This window comes from Herpailurus yagouaroundi, unplaced genomic scaffold, assembly GCF_014898765.1.
Source record: "Herpailurus yagouaroundi ecotype Mexico unplaced genomic scaffold, PumYag 28, whole genome shotgun sequence".
In the NCBI taxonomy this organism is placed as follows: Eukaryota; Metazoa; Chordata; class Mammalia; order Carnivora; family Felidae; genus Herpailurus; species Herpailurus yagouaroundi.
The window spans coordinates 92879632-92895084 of record NW_024412376.1 but is presented as its reverse complement, the minus strand read 5'-3'; the positions used below and the strand labels follow the sequence as shown (position 1 = coordinate 92895084).

Sequence of the window (15453 nt, the reverse complement as noted above, 5' to 3'; positions counted from 1 at the left end):
TCTCCTCTGTTAACCGTCAGTTTGTCATCTATAATTAAGAGTATGTTTCTTTGTTTGTCACTCTTTTTCCCCCTCTTGCTCATTTGTTTTGTTTCTTAAGTTCCACACATCAGTGAAATCATATGTTTTTTGGGGCGCCTGGGTGGCGCAGTTGGTTAAGCGTCCGACTTCAGCCAGGTCACGATCTCGCGGCCCATGAGTTCGAGCCCTGCGTCAGGCTCTGGGCTGATGGCTCAGAGCCTGGAGCCTGTTTCCGATTCTGTGTCTCCCTCTCTCTCTGCCCCTCCCCCGTTCATGCTCTGTCTCTCTCTGTCCCAAAAATAAATAAACGTTGAAAAAAAAAAATTTTAGAAATCATATGTTTTTTGTCTTTCTCTGACTGGCTTATTTTGCTTAGCATTATGCTCTCTAGGTCCATCCATGTCACTGCGAATGGCAAGATTTTATTCTTTTTTTATGGCTGAGTAATATGTGTATGTGTGTATATATATGTGTATGTGTATATATACATACATACACATACACATATATTTATGTTTACACATATATATACACACATATATATGTACACACACACACACACACATATATATATATTTATATACACATATATATGTATACATAGACACTTGGTCCACTTCCATATCATGGCTGTTGTATATAATGCTGCTATAATCATAGGGGTGCATGTATCCCTTTGAATTAGTGCTTTTGTATTCTTCAGGAAAATACCCAATAATGTAATTGCTGGATCATAAGGTAATTCTGTTTTTAGCTTCTTGAGGACCTCCATACTGTTTTCCACAGTGGCTGCACCAATTTGCACTCCCATCAACAGTGCAAGAGTGTTCTTTTTTCTCCTCATCCTCTCCTGTTGTTTCTTGTATTATTGATTTTAGCTGTTCTGACAGGTATAATGTTCACTGTAGTTTATATTTGCATTTCCCTGATGGTAAGTGATGATGAACATCTTTTCATGTGTCTCTTGGCCATCTGTATGTCCCCTTTGGAGAAATGTCTGTTCATGTCTTCTGTTGATGTTTTAATTATTTGTTTTTTGGGTGTCGTTGAAGTCTGGATTTTAAGGTCAAGGTGCTGGTAGGGTTGGTTTTAGGTTAGGCTCTCTCCTTGGTTTGCAGATGGCCTTCACTCATGTTTCCACATGGCCTTTTTTTCTGTCGATGCACTTCCTTGGTATCCCTTGTCTTCTTATAGTGACACCAGCCGTATTGAATTAGGTCTCATCCAAATGGCCTCAGTTTAACTTAATCATCTCTTTAAAGACCTTATCTCCAAATATGGTTATGTTCTGAGGTACTGGGAATTGGAAGTTCAACATATGAATTTCAGGAAGACACAATTCACCCCATAGCAGATAAACAGAATAAAGACTGCTATGTTAACTGTTTTTTGCATATAGGGCCAACTTGACTTAAGTGAAGGGAAAATAAACTGTATCTCTTGAAGGAGAATGACAAAAATGTATAGCAGTTTTAATCAATTACACTGAAAATGATGTGTGACAGTCTTTTATGTATCAGTTTTCAGCTCTGTTAAATTCTCAGTCAGGTGTAAGGAGTTTGGGATTGAGGAAATGTAGAAGGAAATAGGAGATTTCCTTAAATGTTTAAATATATTCACCAGTGTACTTATTTGAATATATTTTCCAATGCTATTTTAATTTCCATTAAATTGGGAACTTTACTCAATTGTCTCCATATTTGAATAAACTTAGAGTCCTTAAAATATTATGGTTGAGAATATCAAAGAATTATGGTGTTAGAGAAATAGTTACTGAATTCCTGATTATAAATACTGACAGTAAAATTTAAATTGAAGGAACAACTACCAAACAATACTCTCTACATCATATTATATAAATATACTGTACACATATTATTTTGTGTTAACTTTTTTCCTTCAAGTTCTGTCCAGATGCATTTTAAATGACTATTATACCTATTATTTGGCTTTTGAAGACCATATTACTAATACAGGATGAATGCTCTAATAGTAAGAAAAATGGTAATTTTATATTCTGATAAAGAAAATTAATTTTTACATAAATTAAAGCCAAAACAAATTTTGTCTAATTTGTGTTAAAAGATACGCATTATCTCTCAGACATACTAAACCTCAGGGAAAAAGATTTTAATGGAAAAAAATAAGCAAATAATTTTATGTTACATACTAGCTTCATATTGCTGTCCAGATCTTGCTCACACACTGTCCAAATGATTTCAGGAAGTCATGTACAAGATACAGAATTTGTCAACATTAATACATGCTAAAATCCATGACATACGTCCCACTCCATCTCCAGCTCACACATCCATTTAATTTCTTTAAATCTCACTGAGTTGCTTTATTGTTTCATAGGTTGGTGCCTTAGATTTTTTGAGTTCTCCAAGTGGTACTGATACAAGACTTTTGTTGTTGTTGTTGTTGTTAATGCCTTCTTTCAGAGCATTGGGCTATACTCTGCTTACTCTAGTCAAAGAATCCCATTGATGTACTTAGTGGGCAAGATCTACTGAGCATCTGTTAAAGGTGATCTTGGATAATTGAATTCAGAGATCCACTTTCTATCCCGTTGAGTTAAACAGAACCTCAGAAAACTACGAGATACATAGATTTGGATTGTATTTCATAACTTGCAAGAGTAGGGATTTTGTAGGAAAAAGCCTGAGTTTAGAGTACAGGTACAGAACATGGCGGGATAGAATTCAGGTGCAGAACATGCGAAAATATTTCTGGATTCATTTGCACATTAAAAAAACAAGATGTTGAACTACTGTGGGAATATCCTAAAGCCAATAAAAGCCTTGAAGGTTTGAAAAATAAAAAATGACCTTCTATTTCTGGAAAGAAAATAAATTTTAAGAAGCTTAGGGTGTCTGGGTGGCTCAGTCAGTCAAGCATTGGACTTTGTTTGGCTCAGGTCACCTCACAGTTCATGAACATGGAGCCTGCTTCGGATTCTGTGTCTCGCTCTCTCATTGTCCCTCCCCTGCTCGTGCTCTGTCTCTCTCTCTCTCTCTCTCAAAAATAAATACTGAAGAAAAAAAAACTGAGTCTTGATAAGTTCAACTTTGGTTTGGGAATCCACCTCAGAGAAGACTGGCATCCCTGAAACATTTGTTCTCTTTGCCAGCAAGATGCCAGGACAATTTTGTTTAGAAACAGTTGAAGTCAACATGTGGTTGGTGCTGTTTTCTTCAGCACCTATTGGTCCTGAGTGTGTAGAAAATCTTAATGTAAGATAATAGCAGAGATGGCAATCATTGCTGTGCACACCAGTATTAAAACAATCTCTTTTTACATCTGATGCAGATATCAGATTTGGAATTAGCTTAAGATAAACACTGTATTTAGGATAATGGCATCATTATCAATGATAACTTAAGCAACTGATCTCATTTATAGCACATGCAGTGTTTATTTCTTAGCCCAATTATTACCATTTCCTATATACTCTGGATCATAAATACTTATATTTGTTGTTTTTATATATAATCTCTAGCATTACTTCAGAGTTTAGCTGTAAGTGTGAAGTATGCTGTAACACGTTTTTTTCTTTAAGGAGTTAGCAATCAAGATAAAATTCAGAGACTATGATTCATTATTAGTATGCCCATTTGAGACGGACCCTGAATATGAGAAGCTATCAAAAGTAGGCAAAATGAGTTTAGTTTATCTAGCAAGTACTTCCATCTGCTCTACTGTGAAATTGTCTACTTGTTTAACAAATTTTAGAAGTTGAATCATATAAATGGGCAATTGCGACTGTAAAATGTACATGGAATTAAGTGTAATGAATTCTACTGTACATCAAATAATTTAGAAATGGTTGTATTATCTTTGGTAACTACATGAAATTGGAGAATATTAGACTTAAAATGTTTTTTTTAAGACATTGTTCATCCATTGTTTTAATTATACTATATAGAGGTGTTAAGTAGCCATGCTGATAGATGCAATAACATGAGTAAAATAAGCAAAAACTCTGTTTTGAAGTTTTTATATCACAGATTGAGCATTTCTTCAGTACAGTTTTATACTACATATAAATAATTTTGCATAACTTATGTATAGTAATTTTGCAGGAAAAATATTGGTGACACAAATTTGAAGTTGGATAAATATGAAAAATCAGAAAATTCTGTTTACTCTTGCTATAGTAAAAATATTCTTAATAGCATAGAGAAATTTATGAACATCACCTTAAAATGCATTCCAAAGAGAAATGGAAGAGGTGCTATGTGTTTGCAAAGAAACGTACTTGTATCCCTTTGGATAGTGGCTGCTTCATAACACAGAAAACCGGAAGGTAAACAATCGCCAGATGGATGTATTAGACTCTAATCAGCAGCTTAATAGCAATAATTGGGAGGATAGATGCAATTTGAATATTCTGAGTACTGTTGATGTCAGATTCTCAGCTAAGAAAATGGTCTGCTTTCTTTTAAGTCCCTGCATTATCAGCAGTCAGCTTATATCTGTACTAGACATGTCCTTTTTCACAGGTAATCTGTTTTACTCAGGTAAATCTAATAGGAAATCCTTATGTCAGGAGCTGTGACAAACACTTATGAAGTTGGCTAAACCTGCTATATTAGAATATTTTTGCACATATTTCTTATTAAGACTAAAGGTTAATTTAGAGCAGTTAGGTCCTGCTGAACAAGAAAGAATTTGGCAACAGTATTTGAGCCTGAAAGTTTTTAAAAAGCTGAACAGAATGTCAAAGCAAAATTAAGGGTAGAGGAATTAAGCTCACTTTTTTCCCTTAAGTGTCTTTGCAAGGCAATAGAAGCTTTGGCAACCGAGCCAAGTAGAAAAATGGAGCCATGCCAGTTGCCACACCATGATAAAGAGAAATTGGTCAGCCCCTGGGTGGCTTAGTGGTTTTAGAGAAATTGGTCATACTTTCTGGTAATAATACCCACAGGAATAAAGCTGACAGCGGTCTGTCCTCTTATTAACATTATCCATTTCTCTCCTTCTCTTTCCTGCTCTTTCTTATGGGCCTTAGTCAGTTGATAATATTATCTGTCACTATTTTTGTCATCTATCACGATTTTTGTTACATTCCTGAATGTGGTGAGTCATTCAGAACAATTAATACCATTCATTGAGATACCGCTATGTGTAAAAGCTTATGCAAAGGTCTTGGAGCAGAAATATTTTATTCTGGCTAGAGACAGCTACAGAAAATCATAGTGCTGTTTGTATGGGGACATGACTTGGAAAAGTGCAAAGTATTTCACAAGTGGAAAGATGGAGTTGAGAATAGGGAAGTGTCATGCAATCTGAGCTAAGAGAGAAGTAAGAGCTAAGGTCCCAAGCTAGGCCTTGAGGGTCTAGAAATTGTAAATCATCAGTGGTGTTGTTTCCCATGTAGTAATGACAAAGTTGTTTGGTATGAAGGACATTATATGTTTTATAAAGAACTTAGACTACTTCAGTAGGCATTGAAGTACAGGAGGTAAGCAAGAGTTGTATCTTGGTCTGTTTGGCCTGCTATAACAAAATATCATAAACTGGGAAGCTTATGAACAACAGAAGTTTAATTCTCACAGTTCTGGAGATTGGCAAATTCAAGAGCAAAGCACCAGTAGATTTAATGTCTGATGAGGACCCACTTCCTAGACAGCCATCTTTTTGTCTTTTCACTATAACCTCACATGGTAGAAGGGGCAGGGGAGCTCTCTGGGAAATCTATTATCAGGGCGTACTTTGCATTCATGAGGACTCTGGCTTCATGACCTAATCACCTCCCAAACATCCCCCCCTTCTAATATTATCACGTTAGTGTGTTAGGATTTTAACATATGAAGTTTGGAGGGATACAAATATACAGACCATAGCAAGTTGAGTAGATGGTAAGATACAAAATGAAGAAATGTTGATGTTTTCTGAGCTGGATTTCCATAGAATGGGTTCTGAACTTTATTTGAAATTGGCCAATTCCTAGAATATAAAATGGTACTAATCAAGTGTAAATTACAAGAAATAAGAACTTTCCTATCATACAGTATCACTGATTCCCTACATCTATACATGCCCACAAATAAGTGAAAATTGCTTGTACTCATATTGAAATAATAGAGTTTATAGGAGATCTAGGCTATCATAAATATATACCAAAAGATCCATTCATTTGTGTTTATCAAATCATTATTTATTAAAAAGTTATAGTTAGTGTATTGGTTTAATATCGCTGCTATAACAACACAAACTAAAAAAAAAAAAAAATTAACATTTAGTATGTTATAGTTTTGGAACTCAGAAATCAAAACTAGGTCTCCCTGAACTGACATCAAAGAGTTCTCAGAGAGTTGGGTTCTTTCTGGAAGCTCCAGGCGCTAGTGCTTTTACTTGCTCTTTTGAGATTCTAGACTTTGCCTGCATTCCTTGGCTCATTCCTTCCTTCCATCTTAAAAACCAGCAATGGCCTGTCAAATCTTTCTCACACTACATCAAATTTTTTCCCAGTAGAAGTAGATGCTTATAAATGCAGATATCATATTTATATTCTTTACATTCCACATTTCAGTGCCTAGTATAGAATCAGTATATGCCGATTATAATAGAGGAAATGAGCAAGTTATTAAACAAATGGTGAAAAAAACCTTTCAATTAACACCAAATTCCTTCTCAATTGTTTTATCCTGTTAAAATTAATGTAATAATTGGATCGCGTGGGTGGTTCAGTCAGTTAAGCATCTGACTTCGACTCAGGTCATGATCTCAGGGTTTGTGTGCTTGAGCCCCAAGTCAGGCTCTGTGCTGACAGCTCAGAGACTGGAGCCTGCTTCGGATTCTGTGTCTTGTCTCTGTCTGATCCTACCCTGCTCATGATGTCTCTCTCTCTCTCTCAAAAATAAATAAACATTAATTTTTTAATTGTAAAAATTAAGTTAATCATTTTACTAAATTAACCATCAATAATCTAAAATATCTAACAAAGCCTATACATATAATATGAGGCTACCAAGTTTTTTGTAGCTTATCCTCTTTTTCTGTACAACTCTAAGAATAGTTTTCCATACAACTCTAAGATTATCTGTTACGAGTCTAACTTGATGGAAGGGAATTCAGTATTCTGTTGTCTTTGTTTGTCAGGATCTCATCTTGTGGCTTCTGTTCAGCTGGTATTTATCTGATAACAGGGTCTAAGAGACCACTGCATTCCTGCCACTTGCCCATTTGGATTTATAATAGTACCTTTCCTGAGGTTTTTCCACAGCCAAATGCTAGAAAATTCAGATACCGACTCATTACTCCAGGTTGGAGATCTTGAGTGCTGTCTACTTCTTTAGAGTATTAATCCTCAGTAAACACTGAGGTTATTTATTGTCTCAATTTACAGACAAAGAAATTGAAGCTCAGAGCAGTTATGAAGTGGACTAGAGGACATAGTGTTGGTAAATAGCTCAGTTGGAACTCTAATTCAGTTTTGTTTTGTTTTTTTGTTTGTTTGTTTTTATTCTAAAGACTGCCTTTAACTATAGTACTACAGAAAGTCTACATTGATTTGGGGTACCTGGGTGGCTCAGTCAGTTGAGCTTCCGACTTCAGCTCATGTCATGATCTCACGGTCTGTGAGTTTGAGCCCCGCGTCATGCTCTGTGCTGACAGCTCAGAGCCCGGAGCCTGTTTCAGAGTCTGTGTCTCCCTCTCTCTCTGACCCTACCCCTCATGCTCTTCTCTGTCTCAAAAATAAATAAGTGTTAAATTTTTTTTTTAAAGAAAATCTACAGTGTTTTTATTTTAAGCATGATTCTATTGTTCATTGGTTTTATATAACTGAAGAGAGATAAAAATAGAAATGGAGGTAGAAATACAGAGAAGAGGAGGGAAAAGAAGAAAAGATAAGTGAAGAGGGAAAGGGAAAGGGAAAGGGAAAGGGAAGGGAAGGGAAGGGAAGGGAAGGGAAGGGAAGGGAAGGGAAGGGAAATAAGACAGCGTACAAGAAAGCATCCCTCAATTCTTTAGGTTTGTTATCTTTTGAGATCATAATCCCACTAAGATTATGCATTTCTCGAATTAATAGACCTTGTAATTCAGAACCATATTTGCAATCCTGGATGGAATGCCACATGGATTCGTGGTTAGTTTTCATAGATCCAAGAATTTAATTTGCTTTAACTAGTTTTGAGAGAAGGAATTTTATTATAGGGCATTTGATAATTTATCAAATTTCTTGGAAGATCAGCACACTATTCTTAGATAGATAGGGACAAAATGCCAAAAAGATTCCTTCCTGGAAGGATAGGGTATGTATGCTGCCAGAGCAAAAGCATGAAAGGGAAAAGAGAATGGGATATGGGGTTTTCAGGAATCAATATGTAGATTTTTATTTTATTTTATTATTTTTTAAGAGAGAGAGAGAGAGAATGAGAAAATAAGGATTTGAGAATTGGCAGTTGAATGTGTGGTTTGAGGTACTTATGGTTAGAAAAAATAAGGTTGTCTGAGAAGAGTGAGATAAGACAATATATATCTAGTTTTCCCAACAGATTTTTTTTAATTTTGACATTGATTATATTGTTTTATTTTATTTCATTTTTTAAACCTTTTGACGCCTTCACCCATTTCTCCCATTACCCTCTGCCTCTGACTTCTGTATCTGTCCTCTGTGTCTACAAAGTTTAGTTTTTTGTTTGTTTGGGGGCTTTTTGTTCTTTGTTTTATTTTTGTTTTTTGTTTTTTACATTCCACAAGAAAGACCATACAGTATTTGCCTTTCTCTGTCTGACTTATTTCACTTAGCATAATGCCCTTTGGGTCCATCCGTGTTATCACAAATAGATTTCATTCTTTTTTACGTCTGAATAATACTTTATTATGTGTGTGAGTATATGTGTATACATGTGTGTGCGTGTGTGCATGCGTGTGTGTGTGTGTGAAATCTTATTTATCCATTCATCCATTGATGTACTTAGGTTGTTTCTGTATCTTGGCTATTGTAAATAGTGCTGCAATGAACATGGGGGGTGCAAATGTATTTATGACTTAATGTTTTCTTGGAGGGGGGTGGGGGTAAATTCCCAGAAGTGGAATTGCTGGATGATGTGGTAGCTCTGTTTTTAATTTTGTTAAGGAACCTCTGTACTGTTTTCCACAGTGGCCTTACCAGTTTACATGCCCAGCAACAGTGCAAAAGGGTTCCCTTTTCTCCACATCCTCACCAATACTTGTTATTTTTTTTCTTTCTTTTTGATAATAGCCATTCTGTCAGATGTAAGGTGATACCTCATTGTGGTTTTGAGCTGCATTTCCCTGGTTAATGATACTGAGCATCTTTTCATGTACCTGTTGGTTATCTGCATGTCTTCTTTGGAAAAACACCTATCCCTTTTAATCTATTTGTTTTCACTATGGTGCTGCTTTCAGTAATTGTGCCTGATGTTACTTTAATTCCTCTAATTTCCTTTCTGAAGAAAAAGGATGGGATGGGAGGAGAAGTTGCCTGGCTATGTGGAATACTTTCAGCCAATCCTCTGGTTGTCAGATCTGTCTTCGTTCTCATTCTAACAGTTATATAGCTTTTCTGTGGTCCCACAATACCAGGAGGTTGGTTTGTTTGGGGGTGGGGATGTGCGCTGCTGGCTCAGATTTCAGATTTCTTGTGTCCATCTGCTTTCCAGTTTCCTTTTCTTGTTGCTGTCTACTCTCGAGGTGCTTAGATTTTACATGGATTTCTTAGCTTAAAATGTACTTTCTTCTCTACCATCTGCTTAAAATATATACATATAATTATCTATTTAGCTATACATATTTATTAATGTAGAGTTTTCATATTCATTTTTAAAGAACTTAAAGTCTGTGTTAAAACCAAGCTAAATACTGCATACATGGTTATAAAATGTAACAAATAATAAATACTTGATTTTATGTGAATATTGGTAAAGGGTAAGAGCTGATATTTACTTAGTTTCTCAGGACCAAATGGCAGTTAACATTATGAATTTGGTTTTAACTTTCTTCTTTCTTTGTTCATTAATGCTTAAAGAGAGAGCCATTTAAAAAAAAAATGAAATTGTCTTTTCTTTGAAATATGTCTTAATAAAGCAATCTACTAGGAAAGAATCAGAACTTCATGAATAATCATTTCTATATAATGGTAAATATTCTGGAACTAACTGGTTTTAACACTACTTAATTTAGTGCATGCCAAGATTTGATGAAAGCTTCAATGCAGTTCTAAAAATATTGGTACATAAACTCAGACAAGTATATAGAAGGATTCATATGTTGTTCAAATTGTCTCTAAGAGATGAATATAAAGTACACATATAAAAAGTAAGACACATTTCCATAAGCCACATGGTATAATATCATTACTTTGCAGTTTTATAAGTTAGTTTTAAAGCTTTAGTGACAAATATAGAATGAAATTTATTAATGTATACAAAATTCAGTTTTTCAGTGTATTCATGTTGTATAATTAGGTTATTAGCTACATAATTTAATACACTTTTATGTGGTAAAAGCAGTTTAACTGTTAACAGATGCCTTTAAAATAGCTTTACATTTATTCAGATTTAAATTACCTGTTGACTTGAGTAAGTAATTATAATCTTATCCTAACACTATGTAACATATGGTGTTTATATTCTCAAGAACTCCTTGAGGGGAAAAAATATAGAAACATTAATATAAATAGTGATTTAAGGAACCAATGCAAAAAATATGTACAAAGATTAATGGTAGTTAGTAGGATATTAGATAGTTGTTAAAGTATTTGAATTTGTCTTATTGGATTATTGACTCAGGAGATTGTATTTTCAATTTTTTGCCAGGTGTTGGCATTTTTACATAATATATTCATTTTGAGTGATCTGTTTTTTAAATTGAGGTTATATATATTTTTATTATTATTGTTGAATTCATTTTAAGCCATGCGTTCCTCTTTCTGAATAACAAAGCATTATTTTATGTCTTTATTTACATTTTAGACTTCAACATTTACAAGGCAGATAACCTAGTATTTTTTAATTAAAAAGTATAAGATATAATATTTAAGACCACACTAAAAGTTATTAACACAAAATCCTAGCGTATTTACACGTGATTTTAAAATGGGGTATGCTTGGGGCGCCTGGGTGGCGCAGTCGGTTAAGCGTCCGACTTCAGCCAGATCACGATCTCGCGGTCCGGGAGTTCGAGCCCCGCGTCGGGCTCTGGGCTGATGGCTCAGAGCCTGGAGCCTGTTTCCGATTCTGTGTCTCCCTCTCTCTCTGCTCCTCCCCCGTTCATGCTCTGTCTCTCTCTGTCCCAAAAATAAATAAATGTTGAAAAAAAAATTAAAAAAATAAAATAAAATAAAATGGGGTATGCTCAAATGTTTGCTCAGAAGTCATCTGTTTAGAATGTTGCTCTGCTAAACCACAAAGCCTCTTTAAACTCATGGTTTATCTAAAAGGTAATCATAGTACAGGATTTAATTTTGTGAGTACTTCTAATGGGCTAGACAGATTTTAAAATGTTTACGTATATTTTTCTCAGGAAAAACTCCATAAATTAGGCTGGGCATTTTGAATCCCATTTTTCCTAAGGAACCGTCTAGAGCCTTTAATATATGTATTTTTTTTAATGTTCATTTATTTTTGAGACAGAGAGAGACAGAGCATGAATGGGGGAGGGTCAGAGAGAGGGAGACACAGAATCTGAAACAGGCTCCAGGCTCTGAGCTGTCAGCACAGAGCCCAACGCGGGACTCGAACTCACGGACCGCAAGATCAGCACCTGAGCCGAAGTCGGTCGCTTAACCGACTGAGCCACCCAGGCGCCCCTAATATTTCTAATACATCTCTAATAAATGGCAGAGCCATACTGGTTTCAAAACCTATGCTTGAAGCTACCATTCTATTCTCAATATTGTACCTTGAGCTATATGCAATTGTCTATCACCTGTAATAATTGGTTGAAGATGGGAACTAGATCAGAGTACCTTTTATGACCACTCAAAGGATGTTTTGACTAGGTAATTCAGTATCATAGAAGAGCTTATTGGGGCGCCTGGGTGGCGCAGTCGGTTAGGCATCCGACTTCAGCCAGGTCACGACCTCGCGGTCCCTGAGTTCGAGCCCTGCATCAGGCTCTGGGCTGATGGCTCAGAGCCTGGAGCCTGTTTCCGATTCTGTGTCTCCCTCTCTCTCTGCTCCTCCCCTGTTCATGCTCTGTCTCTCTCTGTCCCAAAAATAAATAAACGTTGAAAAAAAATTTTTTTTTAAATAAAAAAAAAAGAAGAGCTTATTATCATAATTTTTATTAACATTAACTATGGTAAATACTTTAAATAAATCTAAATAGCCTATAGTTCTTTCTCAAATGCAGTTAACACCTCTGTTTCTGTCGAATGATTTATGACTCATTTTACCTTGGGATTTAAGGAAACTATTATCTTCTGAATTCATAAGAGAGGAGACTGTTTTCTCTCTAACCTTATCTAGATTGCTTTTAGGGGTTTAGATAAATATGGGCCTAAAGTAATGTGTTAGTCTACATCTGGATCAGCATATTAATGCTTAACTTTTTTTTTTTTTAAGAATACTCTAATTTCTGGTGAGTCATTTTTCAGATATTAGGGGGAGTTTTAATCCTAGGAGGTGAAAGCTTTGGAAATTAATCTTAAATGATATTAACTAATATGTAAAGATGTAAATACTATGTTGTCTTAGTTCACAGTCCTCCCCCACTGCTGACTTTCTTTGCTCTAGACACTCACTACCTGATTGATCTCATACCATCTATGACCTGATGCCTCCAATTTTTTTTTTTTTTTTTTTACTTCAATCCCAGACTTCTCTGAGTTGCAAACTCTTATATACAAATACCTGCTCTGTATCTCTACTTGCATATCTACCAGGAATCACCCAATAGACAAAAACATAAGAACTTTGTACTCTTAGTCCATTTTATCCATGTTACTGTCCCAAATCTATTCATCTCTGGGTCTCCACATCTCCTTCACAATTTCAATAAGTAGTTTTGACTCCTTCATTGCTCAGGCCAAAGCTAGTGGGGGAGGGGTGGTGAGGGAAGGAAAGAAAGAATAGAATTTTATTCTTAATTCTTCTCATTCTTTCCCACACCCATTGCATCCTTAGCAAGTTACTTCTGCCTTGAAAATATGTAAATATATCCCAAATTTGTCCATTTCTTGCACTTAACACTACCATCATCTCTCACCTAGGGTATCCCACCTATTTCTTATTGGTCTTCCTGTTTCCATTCTTGTCTCACCTATAATCCATTTTCCACATAGAAACCAGAATTTTCTTTATAAAAGATAAATTAGATTATGTCATTCCTCTGCTTAAAATGCTCCAGTAGTATCCCAAGGTTAAAACACAAGGTTAAAGTGAAACTACTTTCCACGGCCTGTGAGCCTTATGTGTTCTAGCCCATGGTAGATCTCCGATCTCATCTCTGATTTCTCTTGCGTATCATTTCTGGATTTGGCCATGCTGACCTTCATGTTGTTTCTCAAACTTGCCAAGTTTTCTCTCCTTTCTCAGGACACATGTACTAACTTTATCTTTTGTTTCTATCTTTCATTCTGTAGATTACCATATGGATCATTCTGTCATTGAATTTAAGAATCTGTACCTCTGTTAGCTCATAAGAAGAACCTTCTACAACCCTTCCTAAAAAAGCTTTCATATTCCAGCTCCTTTTCCTACTTTGTTTTTCTTCATGGCATTTATTATTTTTCATTGCACACAACCTTTGTCATCTGGCATGGCATTTTATATGTATATTTAAAATCAGTTTTGCTCAGTGAAATAGAAGCTCAGCATGGACAGAAACCTGTTCTCTGTTGTTCCCTCAGTTCATGCAACAATGACTAGCACAGAATACCTATTTATTAAATATTTGTTAAATGAAAAAGGTATTGCTATTTCATGTTGTATTTTTTCATTCATATGTTTATGTGTATATGACATGCCCATATACCTAAATGTGTATGTGTATATATGTATGATATGAAGAGTGAGGGTTTATTTTCATTGTTTATATTAACAGAAATGATAATATGACTTTCTATTATACTGAATTATCTAACCAAAACATCAATAAATTGAATCTAGACCGAGATTCTAGGTGACCTAGAATTAGCCAGACAATTGTGTGTAGTTCAAGATGCAACCTGTAGTCCAGAAAAAAGAAAGAGTTGAGTGTTCTAATCTGATGTAACCCATTTGGTGAGGTTATTTAACACTGTTGTGTATTTTTCCCTTGACTACATCTAATTTTTTTCTGACTTGAAAATCTTGGTAACATTTTTGGTACTTTTAGTTAGAAACGGTGTTCAGCTGCAAAACAGAACAAAAACCAGAAAACAGAAAGCAGTTGTGGTTTTGGAGTGGTGTTGGGGGTCCAGAGCCAATGGCCAAGAAAGAATTTTTAAGATGCCTTTGGTACAAAAAGGTGGTTTTACTAAAGCGTGGTGACAGGACCCTTAGGCAGGAAGAGTTGCACAGGAGTTGTGAAGAGTGACTGATTATTTACCATGGAGTTGGGAGGGTAGGGTGGTAAGGAAAAAGGGAGGTTTCCAAAAGGACCTTCATATGCTAAAGAGGACTCTTAAGATAATGGTGTAATGGAGGCCTTGCTATTTTTGAGCTAGTTATTTTTCACTCAAGCAAAGCATTAACATTAAGAGTGTAGGGAGTTCCTGGAGGAATGTTATACTCTTATTTGCCTGAAGTATTTGTCAATGGGCTACAGATTATAAAGAAATGTGATGTTATTTACATTTTTTTTCTTGCCTTTGTTCCCCACATCACTGTGGAGGGGAGAATGATGTTAGGGCTCCAGGAAACTGAATCTATGGGTCTAGAGGTTAGGGTATTCATAAGATCATCTTTTTCTTGTAATTTACTAGAACATTTGTAAACAGGTGGTGACTAACTTCCTGCATGACTGTGATCTCTCTCAGTTAACCCTTTCTTTTCTGTCCTTTCCTTTGTTCTTGGGCAGCCAGAAGTGCCTGAGGAACGTCACACCTATCCCACCCCTGGGTGGGGGTGGTTTTTAGCTTGTGCTTTGGCCTTAGCTTGCCTTTGGATCCCTCATCACAGTGATTTAAATTCTATTGTATTTATTCTTACAGAAAATCCATCTGGAGATGGCAGCACAGAGTGGGTAATAGGGCTGTTCCTAGAAGTGTGTGGGACCCTAACTCCTATTATATCATTCTGCTCTGCTTTTCTTATCTCCAGCTACTGTATTAAAGGCTACTTCATAGTCTGGTGGAGTTCATTTCTTCACAAGTGTTTCAGGTAGTAGTAGGGAGAAAATGGGGAAGCAGAAAAGAGACACTCTTGCTAGTTGAGTTGGCTTCAGAATGAGGAGCCCCTTAGAGACACCACACAGCATTTCTGCTTATGTGTGATTGGCCAACCTCACTGAAAAGAAAGCTGGAAAAATGTAATC

The 15453-nt window shown here is 35.8% G+C and overlaps 1 protein-coding gene across 5 annotated transcripts in view; it reads left to right on the top strand.

Annotated features, from left to right (window-relative positions):
* Positions 1-15453, top strand: part of CCSER1 (coiled-coil serine rich protein 1) — a 1345367-nt gene that overhangs the window by 521406 nt on the left and 808508 nt on the right. The window lies entirely within an intron of this gene.